Source organism: Pinus tabuliformis, chromosome 8 (genome assembly GCF_031772625.1).
Source record: "Pinus tabuliformis cultivar Carrire ecotype Pingquan chromosome 8, CPIR1, whole genome shotgun sequence".
NCBI lineage: Eukaryota > Viridiplantae > Streptophyta > Pinopsida > Pinales > Pinaceae > Pinus > Pinus tabuliformis.
Window position 1 is genome coordinate 1,686,933,304 of NC_142294.1, and position 14,735 is coordinate 1,686,948,038.

Here is a 14,735-nt window from a genome sequence, read left to right on the forward strand (position 1 = left end):
TCTGCTTCGGCAGGAAAACTTTGGGTATAGGGTAGGTTTCTGCGGGAGAATATGACTAGTCCGTACCCCGTCCGTGATTGGAAGAGGGGTTGTTCTAGAATAAGATTCTTTTGTCAAAGTTATGTGTTTGACAGAACAGAGTCACTCACCTTTGTTCATCTCGGTGGACATTGCCGAAGAAAATTTTTGTTCGCTACGTGAATGAGACAATCTTTGGTAACCTGAAAGAGGTAGGCCTCTCTCAGTAAAACAAATGTTTTGGCGGAAGTGAAGTAGGGGTAACCTTGAAATCATACTTTATACCTGGGAGCATGCAAACCTTTTAGAGTGCAAGCAAGGGGTGGCTATTTATTTTTTTAAATTTTTAGGTCCTCCCTTTAAACCTGTAGGTCTAACCCTTTAAACTCGTAGGATTAGTCGTTTCCTAACTTGCATAAAGAAAGGATCCGGAGCAAAGCTTTGTAAGGCGCAAGCTCCATAAAAGATGGAATCTTAAATGAGACATTCTTATCATATGACTGGATTAATCTAGCAGTTTTAGCACATAGTTCATGCTCGTTAAAAACATAAATATAAGACCGAGCAAGTCTTTCAACCCGCGTTTAAGCTCGTTAAAAAATGAACTACCCTCCGGTAAATAACCACCGTGAATGTAAATTTATCAGCCATTAAAGCCTTGGTCGTGTTTGCACCGTCACCTCCACTTTTCCGTTGGCCGATCATTCACCTCCATTTGATTGTTTACCCATTTTGAGGAATAGCTGCGAAGAGTGATTTCACTAGCCATCCTTGTGACACCTGCCGTGATTGGAAAATTCCAACCCTTACCTGGAATCAGCTGCTAACCCGTTTTATCACTCGTTCCTCAAAAGACGAGTCTTCTTTAAGCTCTTTTCATCTGACTCGTAAAATATGAAATGATTGCCGAGTTTTGGCCTTCAAGCTCGTTAAAACGACCGGAAGTGTTATCCCTCCTCTATATTTTAATCTTTTTGGACCTGAGGGATTATTGCACAAAAAGATCGAGTGCTTGCTTTGTTCGGTTTGTTAAAACTATCGAAAATTCATCCCTTCTATATTGTTTTATACTTTTTCGGACTTAAGGGATTAGATGACGAAAAAGGAACTTTGGAGTTATCTTTACGTACCTTTTCAGACTCTCTAAAAATGAAAAGGACCGAGTTATCTTTGTCGTTAGACTCGTTAAAAAGATTAATAGCGACAAACTTGTCTTTAGACGAGAATGAGTTTCACTATCGCTAGGCTCGTTAAAACATAGCGATGGGTTTGCCCGAAGGGAAAATTATAGAACAAGCATATGTTATCCTCCTCAAGCTTGACAAAAATAAAGAGGTACTGGTCAGAAATGACTGGGGAAAAATTGGGAAGAAACTCAAAGAACTTTTATTGGTAGTGTTATCACTGAAAATTATGTTGCCAAAATTTTTTAGCCTAGCTTAAGGACAAGGTGTTTTCGCAGCGCATGAATCCTTTTTAGCAGTTTCGCAGCGCTACCTGTTTAGGTGATTTCGTAGCGTGCTACGAAATTTGGGATTTGTTCGAGTTTTCAGTGGAGACCCAAAATCCTAGCATGCCTATTGTACAGAGTTCTGCAGATGAGAGCAGCGACAGTGTTTTCAAGGAAGAAGTGCATTAAGCTCGTTTGTAGCAACACAGATTTGCTCAGTGCTCTCCCTGAGACTAATACCTTGAAGATCCTTTGCTGGGACAATCGCCTTTCTCAAGTCAATGAAGCCCTTCTGATCCCAACTCAGGTTAATTATGTTGGAAAAGCAGCAAATATATATGAAGCTGGTTATCGACTAAGTGGTGGTGCATATATCATCTCCAAGTACATTGGGAATTCATGGTTGTGGGATCATGTTCGTGTCAGTGATGAGTTTTTGACAAATGAAATGTATTTGCATTTAAGTATGCGCCTCATGTTCTAATATTTGTGTATTGACCGAATACAAGGAACCAAACGAGATGTTGAGATTTGATAAACATTACCAGCTGTTCGTGCATTAGTTCCTCCACCGACAGAGAACATAGACACCTGGTTGACATTTGTTTTTCTTTGCCGGAAAAGGGATCAACAGCAACTATCTGAGCAAACAGCAATGGAAGAGGATCTCTCATCTTCATTCACTGGTATTGTTGGAGATGGATCAGTTGATCTCCGTGGACGCTCTGTTAGGAGAGCTCATACTGGCCGATGGAAAGCATCACTTTTCATAATTGGAGTGGAGACAGCAGAAAGGCTAGCCTATGCAGGCATTCTTTCCAACATGGTTACTTACCTTACAGATGTTCTGAATGAAAGCACTGCTACTGCTGCAAAGAATGTGAACGCCTGGTCAGGTGTGGCGTCCATGCTTCCTTTCGTTGGAGCTTTTGTAGCAGATACATATTCTGGTCGATATCGGACCATTGCTGCGTCTTTTGTCATCTATTTGCTGGGTTTAATTTTGGTCACTTTATCGGCCTCTGTGAGGAGTTTGCATCGCTCTGGGATTTTCTTCTTCTCAATCTACTTGGTCGCTTTGGGGCAAGGAGGCCACAAACCCTATCTACAAGCATTTGGTGCAGATCAATTTGAAGACGGCGATCCGGTAGAGAAAAAGTATAAAAGTTCATTCTTCAACTATTGGTATTGGGGTATTTGCTTTGGTACTCTTCTAGGAGTCACTGTACTCTTGTATATTCAGGACAATGTTGGATGGGGTCCGGGAATTGGCATTCCCGCCGTGACAATGGTGATGGCACTGTTTACCTTCTCGTGTGGGACAAGATTTTACCGACATAAACTGCCCATTGGTAGTCCTCTCACTCGAATTGTTCATGTCTTTGTTGCAACGTTTCATAGGTGGAATGTTTCTCCTCCTTTCCAAGAAGAAATGAAAGTAGCTGCCGCTGCAGAAAGAGAAGGTTTGAAGTTTGGGTCGAGAAGACGGTATTTGCCTATTGATCAGTTTAAGTTTCTTGACAAAGCCACAGTTGAAGATGAATTAGACTACGAATGCAAAACAACCCATAATTGGCGACTATGCACAGTCCAAGACGTTGAAGAGGTGAAAGCTATTCTTGGGTTGTCACCGATCTGGGTGTCATGTTTGACATTTGGGATTGTCTTTTCACAATCTGCAACCTTTTTCACAAAACAGGGCACCACAATGGATAGAAAGATTGGAAAACATTTTGAGATCCCTCCTGCAAGCTTATAGAGTTTTATTGACCTGTCTATTATTCCACTGTTGCCTGTATATGACCGCATCTTTGTTCCGATTGCAAGAAACTTGACAGGGAATGAAGAAGGTATAACTCTTCTGCAAAGGATAGTGGACTCATAGATATGCCCAAGGCAACAATTCCATTGAGCATTTCCCTACTGCTTCCACAATATATATTATTTGGCATAGCTGATGTATTTACGATGGTAGGAATGCAGGAGTACTTTTATGATCAGATGCCAGACTCTACGAAATCCCTGGGTATAGCTGTGTATTTGAGTGTTTTAGGAATTGGTAGTTTCCTGAGTAGCATACTTATTTCAGTTATTGAGAAGCTAAAGATGAGAAACAGAGGTACGCTGGAATTTAACAATAGAGAGAGTGAAATTTCTGCATCCATAGATAACACACTCAAGTTGTGGGATCTTACAAAAGCCAATCTTTCTGGGTTATCCAATAATGTTTGTACTCTAACCTATACTGATCATACCAATGAGAAGAACTTTGTGGAGTTTTCGGTCATGGATGGATATGTTGCATGTGGTTCAGAGATCAATTCTGTTTTTGCCTACTACAAATCTCTGCCTATGCCTATGGGATCACATAGATTTGGATTTGAAGACCCTGTATCTAGTCAAGAAATGGAAGATGATAGTAGTCAATTTGTTTCAAGTGTATGCTGGAGAGGGAAATCAGAAATAATGGTGACTGCAAATTCCACTGGCAATATTCAGTTGATAAAGATTTTGGGTTGAGACTATGTTTTTGAAATTACACAGCAGTTTCGTAGCGCGCTACGAAACTGCTGTAGGTGGCATTTTCAAAGCCGACAAACAGTTTGGAGAGATGATCGAGAAATTTGAAAGAGAGACACCTATCCATCAATACAGCCTACAACACATCCAGGATGTGGCAATCCGCTCTATTTTGGTTAATTAAAAGTTAAAAGCATACTCCTTTGGATTCGAATATGTTGAGGCAAACCAAGGACCGACAAACAGGAGCAGTTTCCTAAATTTCAGGGTATTGGAAAACATGTTATATTAAAGGCCAGCAAGCAAATATAGACACCTGTCACAGCCAAACTAAAAGAAGCCATTTGTCAGAGAATGAGCCTGTTCTCTCCTTTTTCTCGTAGGAGCACCATCTTGATTGTAATAAATGCTACTTCCAGCATGATGTAGAAGTAGAGTTTTAATTGTTTTAGGATTTCAGCGCTGTCAATGAATAATCAGCTGTAATTATTAGTTAGTTAAAGGTTAGTAGGTGTCATCATAGGTAGAATCGAGCTCCCCTCATGCTGGAGGAGGAAGCTCCAAGTAGTTAGGATCATATTCATATATATAGTGGGATCATCGATGTATTGAGGGTTGGAGATTTATAAAAGAAACAGAGTTTTTATATTGGCTGATGTAAAAGACTTTTGACAATAATAGAAAGATTACTTTTTCTTCCCAAGATTCATCTTGTGTTCAAAGGCTCAGAATATATGTGGTTTTGTCTTTATCCTTTCTGTTTTACAGCTCAATAGACATGCAATCACTCTGAATTCACCTAGTGCTCAGACTTCCTGTGTATGTTTATGAGTTGAGGTTCTTTTTGAGAAATGTTCTGAGTGTTTAAACATTATATGCCTTGGCTTCCATGATTGAGTAGTTAATAGTTTACTGCAAAGGTGTTTGACTCCATCAGCCCAATGGAAGAATGTTATTTTGTTGTTCCAACCAGCTTATTTTCATGTATTGTTTGAAGAGTTAGCCATCTTTTCTTGTTATTAACCCATATCAAAAATCTGTGAGAGAGCCCTCTCTGACTAAGGAGGCTAAGCCTTAGTCTAAAGCCTGGTTTGAAATAGTTGCATGAGATCTTGCTAAGTAGCAGCCCTTAGTACACGATTTTGTGATAACATTTTGGTGCGTCTGCCGGGAGCCTGAAGATTATTCTTTCCCGAAATTTAGAGGCTGAACTTCTGAAGGTAGCAGGAGCTCAGACATCTTTTTGAGGCTGCAAAACTACCTTGGCGACTCCACACATCAAATAAGAAGTTTGAAGGTGACTCCACTGCTAGAAGATCAGTAGCTTGATGAAGTTACAAGATGAGTTCCACTGCAAGAATGAATGCCAGGTATGCTCCTATGGATCGGTCTCATATCCCTGGTTTTCCAAATCCTATGCCAAAGGTTGATTGGTTAGATGATCTTCCAATATTCAAAGATGAAAAGAAGGATGATGCTGCTCTCCATTTGGTTAGATTTCATATGCATGTACGCAGTCTTAAGGTTCATTTCCCTGAAGATTGTCTCATGAGGATGTTTATGGCCACTCTAGAAGGAAAAGCATGGTCTTGGTATAAAATTTTGGAAAATGGTTCATTATCTTCTCTTGCTGATTTTCATGATGTGTTCTGTGAAATGTATAAAGAATGTTATCCTTCTTTGTTGCTGCTCAAAGACTGATGTAGGCATTCTTTAAATCTTATTCAGTACTTGGAGGATTGTTATGATGATGATGAATTTATGGATGAAGAAATTTTAGAGGCTCTCCATAACAATGCATTTCAGCACCAAGGAGAAAGTATATCATCTCAGGAAACGCAGCATGAAGAGCAGCAGGAGTATACTTGTGAAAACCATGTTTTATCCTTAGATATTGATGTAGAGATGCAGCAGATTGGTCAGGCTTCAGATCATGATGAAGATGAAATTGATTGCACCCAGAAAGAAGAAATATTGGAGGAAATTTTCTATGACCCTCAGGCAGAGGAAAAACTTGCTCAATTTTGTAATTCCTTGCAGCAGCTTACTTCAAATAAGGATCATAATAGTGAGGAAAATTACATTGTTTGTGAGCATCATTCAGAAAGGCAGTTGGATAGCATATCAAATAAATTTGGTGTGGCTGAAGGTAAGTTGTCTAAAGATACAGAAAGTTTTGAGAATCAGCAAACTAACCATGTGTTTTTTGACCCTATAGCTGAATACATGGAAAAGATTTACTGTTCAGGCGGCTTCCAGTTATATTTTCATGTTGAAGAACAGTTACACCTCATGCTGCCTCGGTTACTTCAGTATCTGGCTTATTTTTGTTTCAAGCACAGCCAAAGGACTCAAATGTCAGATAAGATAAATGATTGGCTACATTGGAAATTTCACATTGATTGAGCTGAATGAAGTTTGAAATTGTTAGGGTAGGTAGGTAGGTGAATGCAAAATAAGCTCAAGGTTGACTGAGCATTTATTTTTTAGTAAATGTAGATCTCTTTTTCCTAACAGTGATCAGCAAGCTTTAGCTCGAGGAGAAGGCCCAGAAGCTTGAAGGGGATGATTGTCGAGCAAATTTCAGTTTGTCAAAATGGATAAGGCACTGGAACTGCAGGTTCTTAGTGTACCACAAGGGCACATTATCCCAAGTGGAGCCACTGTTATCACTGAAAATTCTGTTGCCAAAAATTTTTAGCCTAGCTTAAGGACAAGGTGTTTTCGCAGCGCATGAATCCTTTTTAGCAGTTTCGCAGCGCTACCTGTTTAAGTGATTTCGTAGCGTGCTACGAAATTGGGGATTTGTTCGAGTTTTCAGTGGAGACCCAAAATCCTAGCATGCCTATTGTACAGAGTTCTGCAGATGAGAGCAGCGACAGTGTTTTCAAGGAAGAAGTGCATTAAGCTCGTTTGTAGCAACACAGATTTGCTCAGTGCTCTCCCTGAGACTAATACCTTGAAGATCCTTTCCTGGGACAATCGCCTTTCTCAAGTCAATGAAGCCCTTCTGATCCCAACTCAGGTTAATTATGTTGGAAAAGCAGCAAATATATATGAAGTTGGTTATCGACTAAGTGGTGGTGCATATATCATCTCCAAGTACATTGGGAATTCATGGTTGTGGGATCATGTTCGTGTCAGTGATGAGTTTTTGACAAATGAAATGTATTTGCATTTAAGTATGCGCCTCATGTTCTAATCTTTGTGTATTGACCGAATACAAGGAACCAAACGAGATGTTGAGATTTGATAAACATTACCAGTTGTTCGTGCATTAGTTCCTCCACCGATAGAGAACATAGACACCTGGTTGACATTTGTTTTTCTTTGCCGGAAAAGGGATCAACAGCAACTATCTGAGCAAACAACAATGGAAGAGGATCTCTCATCTTCATTCACTGGTATTGTTGGAGATGGATCAGTTGATCTCCGTGGACGCTCTATTAGGAGAGCTCATACTGGCCGATGGAAAGCATCACTTTTCATAATTGGAGTGGAGACAGCAGAAAGGCTAGCCTATGCAGGCATTCTTTCCAACATGGTTACTTACCTTACAGATGTTCTGAATGAAAGCACTGCTACTGCTGCAAAGAATGTGAACGCCTGGTCAGGTGTGGCGTCCATGCTTCCTTTCGTTGGAGCTTTTGTAGCAGATACATATTCTGGTCGATATCGGACCATTGCTGCGTCTTTTGTCATCTATTTGCTGGGTTTAATTTTGGTCACTTTATCGGCCTCTGTGAGGAGTTTGCATCACTCTGGGATTTTCTTCTTCTCAATCTACTTGGTTGCTTTGGGGCAAGGAGGCCACAAACCCTGTCTACAAGCATTTGGTGCAGATCAATTTGAAGACGACGATCCGGTAGAGAAAAAGTATAAAAGTTCATTCTTCAACTATTGGTATTGGGGTATTTGCTTTGGTACTCTTCTAGGAGTCACTGTACTCTTGTATATTCAGGACAATGTTGGATGGGGTCCGGGATTTGGCATTCCCTCCGTGACAATGGTGATGGCACTGTTTACCTTCTCGTGTGGGACAAGATTTTACCAACATAAACTGCCCATTGGTAGTCCTCTCACTCGAATTGTTCATGTCTTTGTTGCAAAGTTTCATAGGTGGAATGTTTCTCCTCCTTTCCAAGAAGAAATGAAAGTAGCTGCCGCTGCAGAAAGAGAAGGTTTGAAGTTTGGGTCGAGAAGACAGTATTTGCCTACTGATCAGTTTAAGTTTCTTGACAAAGCCACAGTTGAAGATGAATTAGACTACGAATGCAAAACAACCCATAATTGGCAACTATGCACAGTCCAAGACGTTGAAGAGGTGAAAGCTATTCTTGGGCTGTCACCGATCTGGGTGTCATGTTTGAAATTTGGGATTGTCTTTTCACAATCTGCAACCTTTTTCACAAAACAGGGCGCCACAATGGATAGAAAGATTGGAAAACATTTTGAGATCCCTCCTGCAAGCTTACAGAGTTTTATTGACCTGTCTATTATTCCACTGTTGCCTGTATATGACCGCATCTTTGTTCCGATTGCAAGAAACTTGACAGGGAATGAACGAGGTATAACTCTTCTGCAAAGGATAGTGGACTCATAGATATGCCCAAGGCAACAATTCCATTGAGCATTTCCCTGCTGCTTCCACAATATATATTATTTGGCATAGCTGATGTATTTACGATGGTAGGAATGCAGGAGTACTGTTATGATCAGATGCCAGACTCTACGAAATCCCTGGGTATAGCTGTGTATTTGAGTGTTTTAGGAATTGGTAGTTTCCTGAGTAGCATACTTATTTCAGTTATTGAGAAGCTAAAGATGAGAAACAGAGGTACGCTGGAATTTAACAATAGAGAGAGTGAAATTTTTGCATCCACAGATAACACACTCAAGTTGTGGGATCTTACAAAAGCCAATCTTTCTGGGTTATCCAATAATGTTTGTACTCTGACCTATACTGATCATACCAATGAGAAGAACTTTGTGGAGTTTTCGGTCATGGATGGATATGTTGCATGTGGTTCAGAGATCAATTCTGTTTTTGCCTACTACAAATCTCTGCCTATGCCTATGGGATCACATAGATTTGGATTTGAAGACCCTGTATCTAGTCAAGAAATGGAAGATGATAGTAGTCAATTTGTTTCAAGTGTATGCTGGAGAGGGAAATCAGAAATAATGGTGACTGCAAATTCCACTGGCAATATTCAGTTGATAAAGATTTTGGGTTGAGACTGTGTTTTTGAAATTACACAGCAGTTTCGTAGCGCGCTACGAAACTGCTATAGGTGGCGTTTTCAAAGCCGACAAACAGTTTGGAGAGATGATCGAGAAATTTGAAAGAGAGACACCTGTCCATCAATACAACCTACAGCACATCCAGGATGTGGCAATCCACTCTATTTTGGTTAATTAAAAGTTAAAAGCATACTCCTTTGGATTCGAATATGTTGAGGCAAACCAAGGACCGACAAACAGGAGCAGTTTCCTAAATTTCAGGGTATTGGAAAACATGTTATATTAAAGGCCAGCAAGCAAATACAGACACCTGTCACAGCCAAACTAAAAGAAGCCATTTGTCAGAGAATGAGCCTGTTCTCTCCTTTTTCTCGTAGGAGCACCATCTTGATTGTAATAAATGCTACTTCCAGCATGATGTAAAAGTAGAGTTTTAATTGTTTTAGGATTTCAGCGCTGTCAATGAATAATCAGCTGTAATTATTAGTTAGTTAAAGGTTAGTAGGTGTCATCATAGGTAGAATCGAGCTCCCCTCATGCTGGAGGAGGAAGCTCCAAGTAGTTAGGATCATATTCATATATATAGTGGGATCATCGATGTATTGAGGGTTGGAGATTTATAAAAGAAACAGAGTTTTTATATTGGCTGATGTAAAAGACTTTTGACAGTAATAGAAAGATTACTTTTTCTTCCCAAGATTCATCTTGTGTTCAAAGGCTCAGAATATATGTGGTTTTGTCTTTATCCTTTCTGTTTTACAGCTCAATAGACATGCAATCACTCTGAATTCACCTAGTGCTCAGACTTCTTGTGTATGTTTATGAGTTGAGGTTCTTTTTGAGAAATGTTCTGAGTGTTTAAACATTATATGCCTTGGCTTCCATGATTGAGTAGTTAATAGTTTACTGCAAAGGTGTTTGACTCCATGAGCCCAATGGAAGAATGTTATTTTGTTGTTCCAACCAGCTTATTTTCATGTACTGTTTGAAGAGTTAGCCATCTTTTCTTGTTATTAACCCATATCAAAAATATGTGAGAGAGCCCTCTCTGACTAAGGAGGCTAAGCCATAGTCGAAAGCCTGGTTTGAAATAGTTGCATGAGATCTTGCTAAGTAGTAGCCCTTAGTACACGATTTTGTGATAACAGGTAGCAAGTCGCTCTTGAACATGACACTTCCACTCCGTGCCTGAGTCGGGTTGGGTGTTTCATTCATCGGTCACATCACCATGGTCTCGCCATACCATACATCTTTGGGTAAAATGCTACCAATCCATCACATAAGTGTTGCCGATATGTTCAAGAGAAGTCATCCAGAGAAGTAAACTGTGTCCCATCCACTACCATACATTATCCTTCATTCTTTCATGACCGCCACCCTGAACCATATATCATCAGATCGTTTTCACCTCCATCAAAATCATTTGCTCCGTTCCGTGTCATTGATGTGGGATACATTAAGGCCCTCCTTTGACGGATCGCTTCTTGTTGACATCAGCTCATTATCCAAGAAGTTGATCTAGGAACACCCCCTTCAGTACTTTGAAGCTTGCATGCCTCAATGGCAAGTTTCTCACATCCGGCGACATGTATACATCAATGACCTTCGACCGAAAGATTTTGCGTGGTGTTCAACGCCAAGTCCTTTATTCACACCACGTGAATTGTACTGCAGTACCTTTAGGGTCATTATCATTATCGGTGATTCCTCTCGCGCTTGTTAACAATTTACATCATTGACTGGTAATCAAGCGATGTCTTTCCATGTTCGACTTCAAAACATTTCTCACATGGATCGACTTGTACTTAGAGTGAAGATCGGACGAGATTAAAGACCCTGGATCTAGTTTCATCCATCCGGGCTGCGATATATATTCAGGAAAAGTAAAGACATTGACATGTACAACACTGCGGCATAGATAATCATCCTACCAAAAGGATGATGATTTCATCAAAATCATCAGTCTGCCATCAGACGATTGTCTGTCCTATGTACATATAAATGAATTTATAAAGCTGAGCATGGGAATGCCCGCCTCAGCTAGATCATGAAAACAATATGAAAAATAATGTATTGTATTGTATCTTATTACAGGTCTCCTCCCAGCATTGAAAGAACTTCAGATCCTCCTAATAAAGCATTTCACCCGATAAACGGCCTCATACTTTAGGGGGAAACTGTTATAGAAATTTTTGTGCCTTATAGCATTGAGCATGAAATGTCCATAATCCAAGGGATCCAAAGTCCCTAAAAGAGTTGTTCCTGCCCCTAAAGGAACAAGGTCAACCAATGACAGCTTCTCCCAGAAGTTCTCCACCAAAAACAACTCAGAAACAGTCAATTCAGGATCAATTCAGATGCTCTACTAGCTGCATGCGTTGCAATGCACCGCAGTACACTAGCTAGGTGTGTTGCAATGCACCTAAATGAACTACCAGGGTGCGCTGAGCGGGAACTGACAAATGGCAAGCTCATTCAACGAGGTGGAAAGACCATGGAAGCTTCCAGAATCTTCTCCAATGACACTTGCCTCAATGAATTCGACTAGTGATGAGTAAGAGGCTCTCAACCTCCAAGTTTAAGCAAGAACTGATAGAGAGAAGCCACAAGTCAAAACATAAGCTGACTCATCCTCTCTGCTTACATCTATATATGGATCCCTCATCCAAGAGATCCAGAGGCTGGAATTTTGTACTTTGCAGAGAATTGTTGTTGGTTTGAGATTGAGATTAGTGCATTGGGTGATTTATGCTTTGTTGGAGGAGAGGAAGGGATTCCTTTGCTGGGAGGTAGATGCTGGATCGGGACTCACTTGGTTGTATCTCCTCTTGGACTTTCTTATCATATCAATAAAACTATTTGAGTTTCTCCTATATGCTTGTATATCAATGATGCTTTGTTATATTTGCATATTTAGTTACATCCTTCTTCTCTATTTACATTTCATAAAGAAGAATACGAAAATAGTTTTCCTTGTTTGTTGCTAAGGCACTATCACACCTTAGAGTTGGATAGGGGCATTCCGAATGGATACTTTTCCCAACAACAATCTCGGTCCCAAAAATGGAACAATTTGTTGGCTTCGGGGGCCTTGACACAGGTTCAGCGTTACATTAGCCAAACAAATCCCTACACCACTAGCCCTTTCGGCATAGATCCATGGAGTACGGACTGAAGTCTCACTCGGGGGAGTATGGGGGGATGCTGGAACCAATTTTCCACACCTAGAGATGGTTAAGATGTCATTTTTTACCCTTTATCTACCTTCGCATAGATCGATAAGCCCTCGAGGATTATCGATATAACTTCCTCTTACTAGTCTATAAAACTTCACGAAGGTCTATGACTGTCTTTCTTGGACCCTAAACAGGTGACTCAACCACGGACGTGCTTCTGTAATCACTCCTAAGTCTATAATTACCCAGATCAACTCAATTGTCTAATATCTTTTGCATGGATTAAGATATTCTTCATGTACGAAGATATTATTACTTGCATTCATATAACAATGTAAAACATATAGATTCGCACATCAATACAACATTAAATCATGAGCCCAATATTCATCATAAGATAAATGAATTTATTCATAACAAAAATAAAGGGATAAAAAAAATATATTTCTAGAACAGTCTCTTTATGGATACTTCATATTTTCTTACAGACTCCAAACTACCCTCTGCACTCAGCTGTAGGGGTCCACACACTCAGCTATAGACTCTAGTCTAGGCCTCTCTGCACAAAGTTGAAGAGCCTCTCTTCTACTCTAAGACTCTTCGCTCGTCACTACTACTGACCCATTACACTTGTCCTCAAAACTTCTATGAACTACCTTATACTCTTTAAGACTCTCCTTTTTATGCAATCCCATGGTCCACAAAGCATGGGTAGGTCTACTAAAACCGACACAACATACCTAAACAAAGGGTAAAACTTGTTTATGACACTTTACATATACGCACTTTGTGACCAAAAATTGCGGAGACTTTACACTTTACATTTAAAAGCTTCGGCTTTCAGCCCCTAAACTTGGGCTTTTGCTCCAAAATTGACCTTAGGGAACCTTGTCCCAACAGAGGGTCACATAGAGCATCAACAAAAAGTTCTCCAACTCTTAAAAGATAACCTAACTTTGGCATAGAATAGAATAAAACAATAGGAAAATCAACACTGCAATGAAATAAGTTTTTGATGTAGGTGACTAGGTATTTCTACGACTACAACCATACAAAAAAATTTCCCTCAAGCAAGCTAAGAAGGATAATAAATTATCACCAAAGTATTATGGTCTGTACAAGGTGTTGCAAAAGATTGCCACTATGTCATACAAATTTGAACTTCCTGCATCTTCTCGAGTGCACCTAGCTTTCCATGTTTCATGCTTAAAGAAGGTTATAGGTGACAAGCTTCGAGTTCAAACAATATTTCCAAAAACTGATGAGGAAGGAAAAATTATATTGGAACCTAAAGAAGTCACATAAACAAGAACTCAATAGCTAAAAAATTGATCAATTTCAGAGTGTCTCACCAAGTGGAAGAACTTACCCGTTGAAGATTCCACATGGGAGGATGATAATTTTATACAAAAGCATCCAAAAATACTCAAGTATTGTGGACAACACATTTTTGAAGGAGAGGGTCACATTAGGTCCCTATAATACTAGTGTATTCCCTTATTATTATTGTCATTGTACCCCTTATTGTTATTTTTGTGCCTAGGTTGCCCCATATTGTTATTATTGTGCCCCATAGGAGCCAACGATTGTTATTGTTGTGCCCTTACATTATTATTGTTATGTTAGCTCTTGTTATATTGAGACCCCTTAGAATCCTATATATATAAAGGAGGTCACGTCATTTGTATCATCAAATAATTTTTCATTTTATGTAATGTAAAGGAGGTTTCCCCCTCGAAGAGGCTACACTTGAAGTCGTTGATCTATCTGTCTCTTCTATTTTGTGAGTTGGTTGCATAACAAATTATGACGATGAGGTAAATAAAATTTTATGTCTTATTTTATCTTTTAACACTGATGCAACACAATTCATGATATTCATCTTGTCAAAACATTTCTGGTGATTAAAAAAAAGTATTATTTGGATCTTGGGGTCAAAATTTGTGTGGGTTTAATGTTTCCCCTTCCTTACTTACATTGATACATTTCCATGCCATGTGGCACCCATGTGGACTCCACGTTGTGCCACATGATTTACCACTTAATGTCATTTCCAACACATAATAGGGTTAGATATATTTGGAGAAATTCCATGGTTAAACTTGGGCTACAATCATTGCCAAAGAACTTATTCGCTTTGTTTCTCACCTAGAAAAATGTTTTCATGGCTATAAGTGATTATAGAGTTATTCCTAATGAATAAGGTTTATTCTTTCTACCCAACTCTAGTATAGGGGAAATGCAAAGTATTAGGTGAAATGTTATAGCCAAAACAATCATTCAACCATGTCATAAACATTTTGATATCTCCCCTTGCATTTGGTTAT

General features: G+C 39.5%; 2 pseudogenes; both read left to right on the plus strand.

Annotated features, from left to right (window-relative positions):
- Positions 1 to 2,095: 2,095 nt before the first annotated feature.
- Positions 2,096 to 3,988, plus strand: LOC149242723 (protein NRT1/ PTR FAMILY 5.10 pseudogene; annotated as a pseudogene).
- A 3,346-nt stretch (positions 3,989 to 7,334) lies between these two features.
- Positions 7,335 to 9,226, plus strand: LOC149242724 (protein NRT1/ PTR FAMILY 5.10 pseudogene; annotated as a pseudogene).
- Positions 9,227 to 14,735: the final 5,509 nt, after the last annotated feature.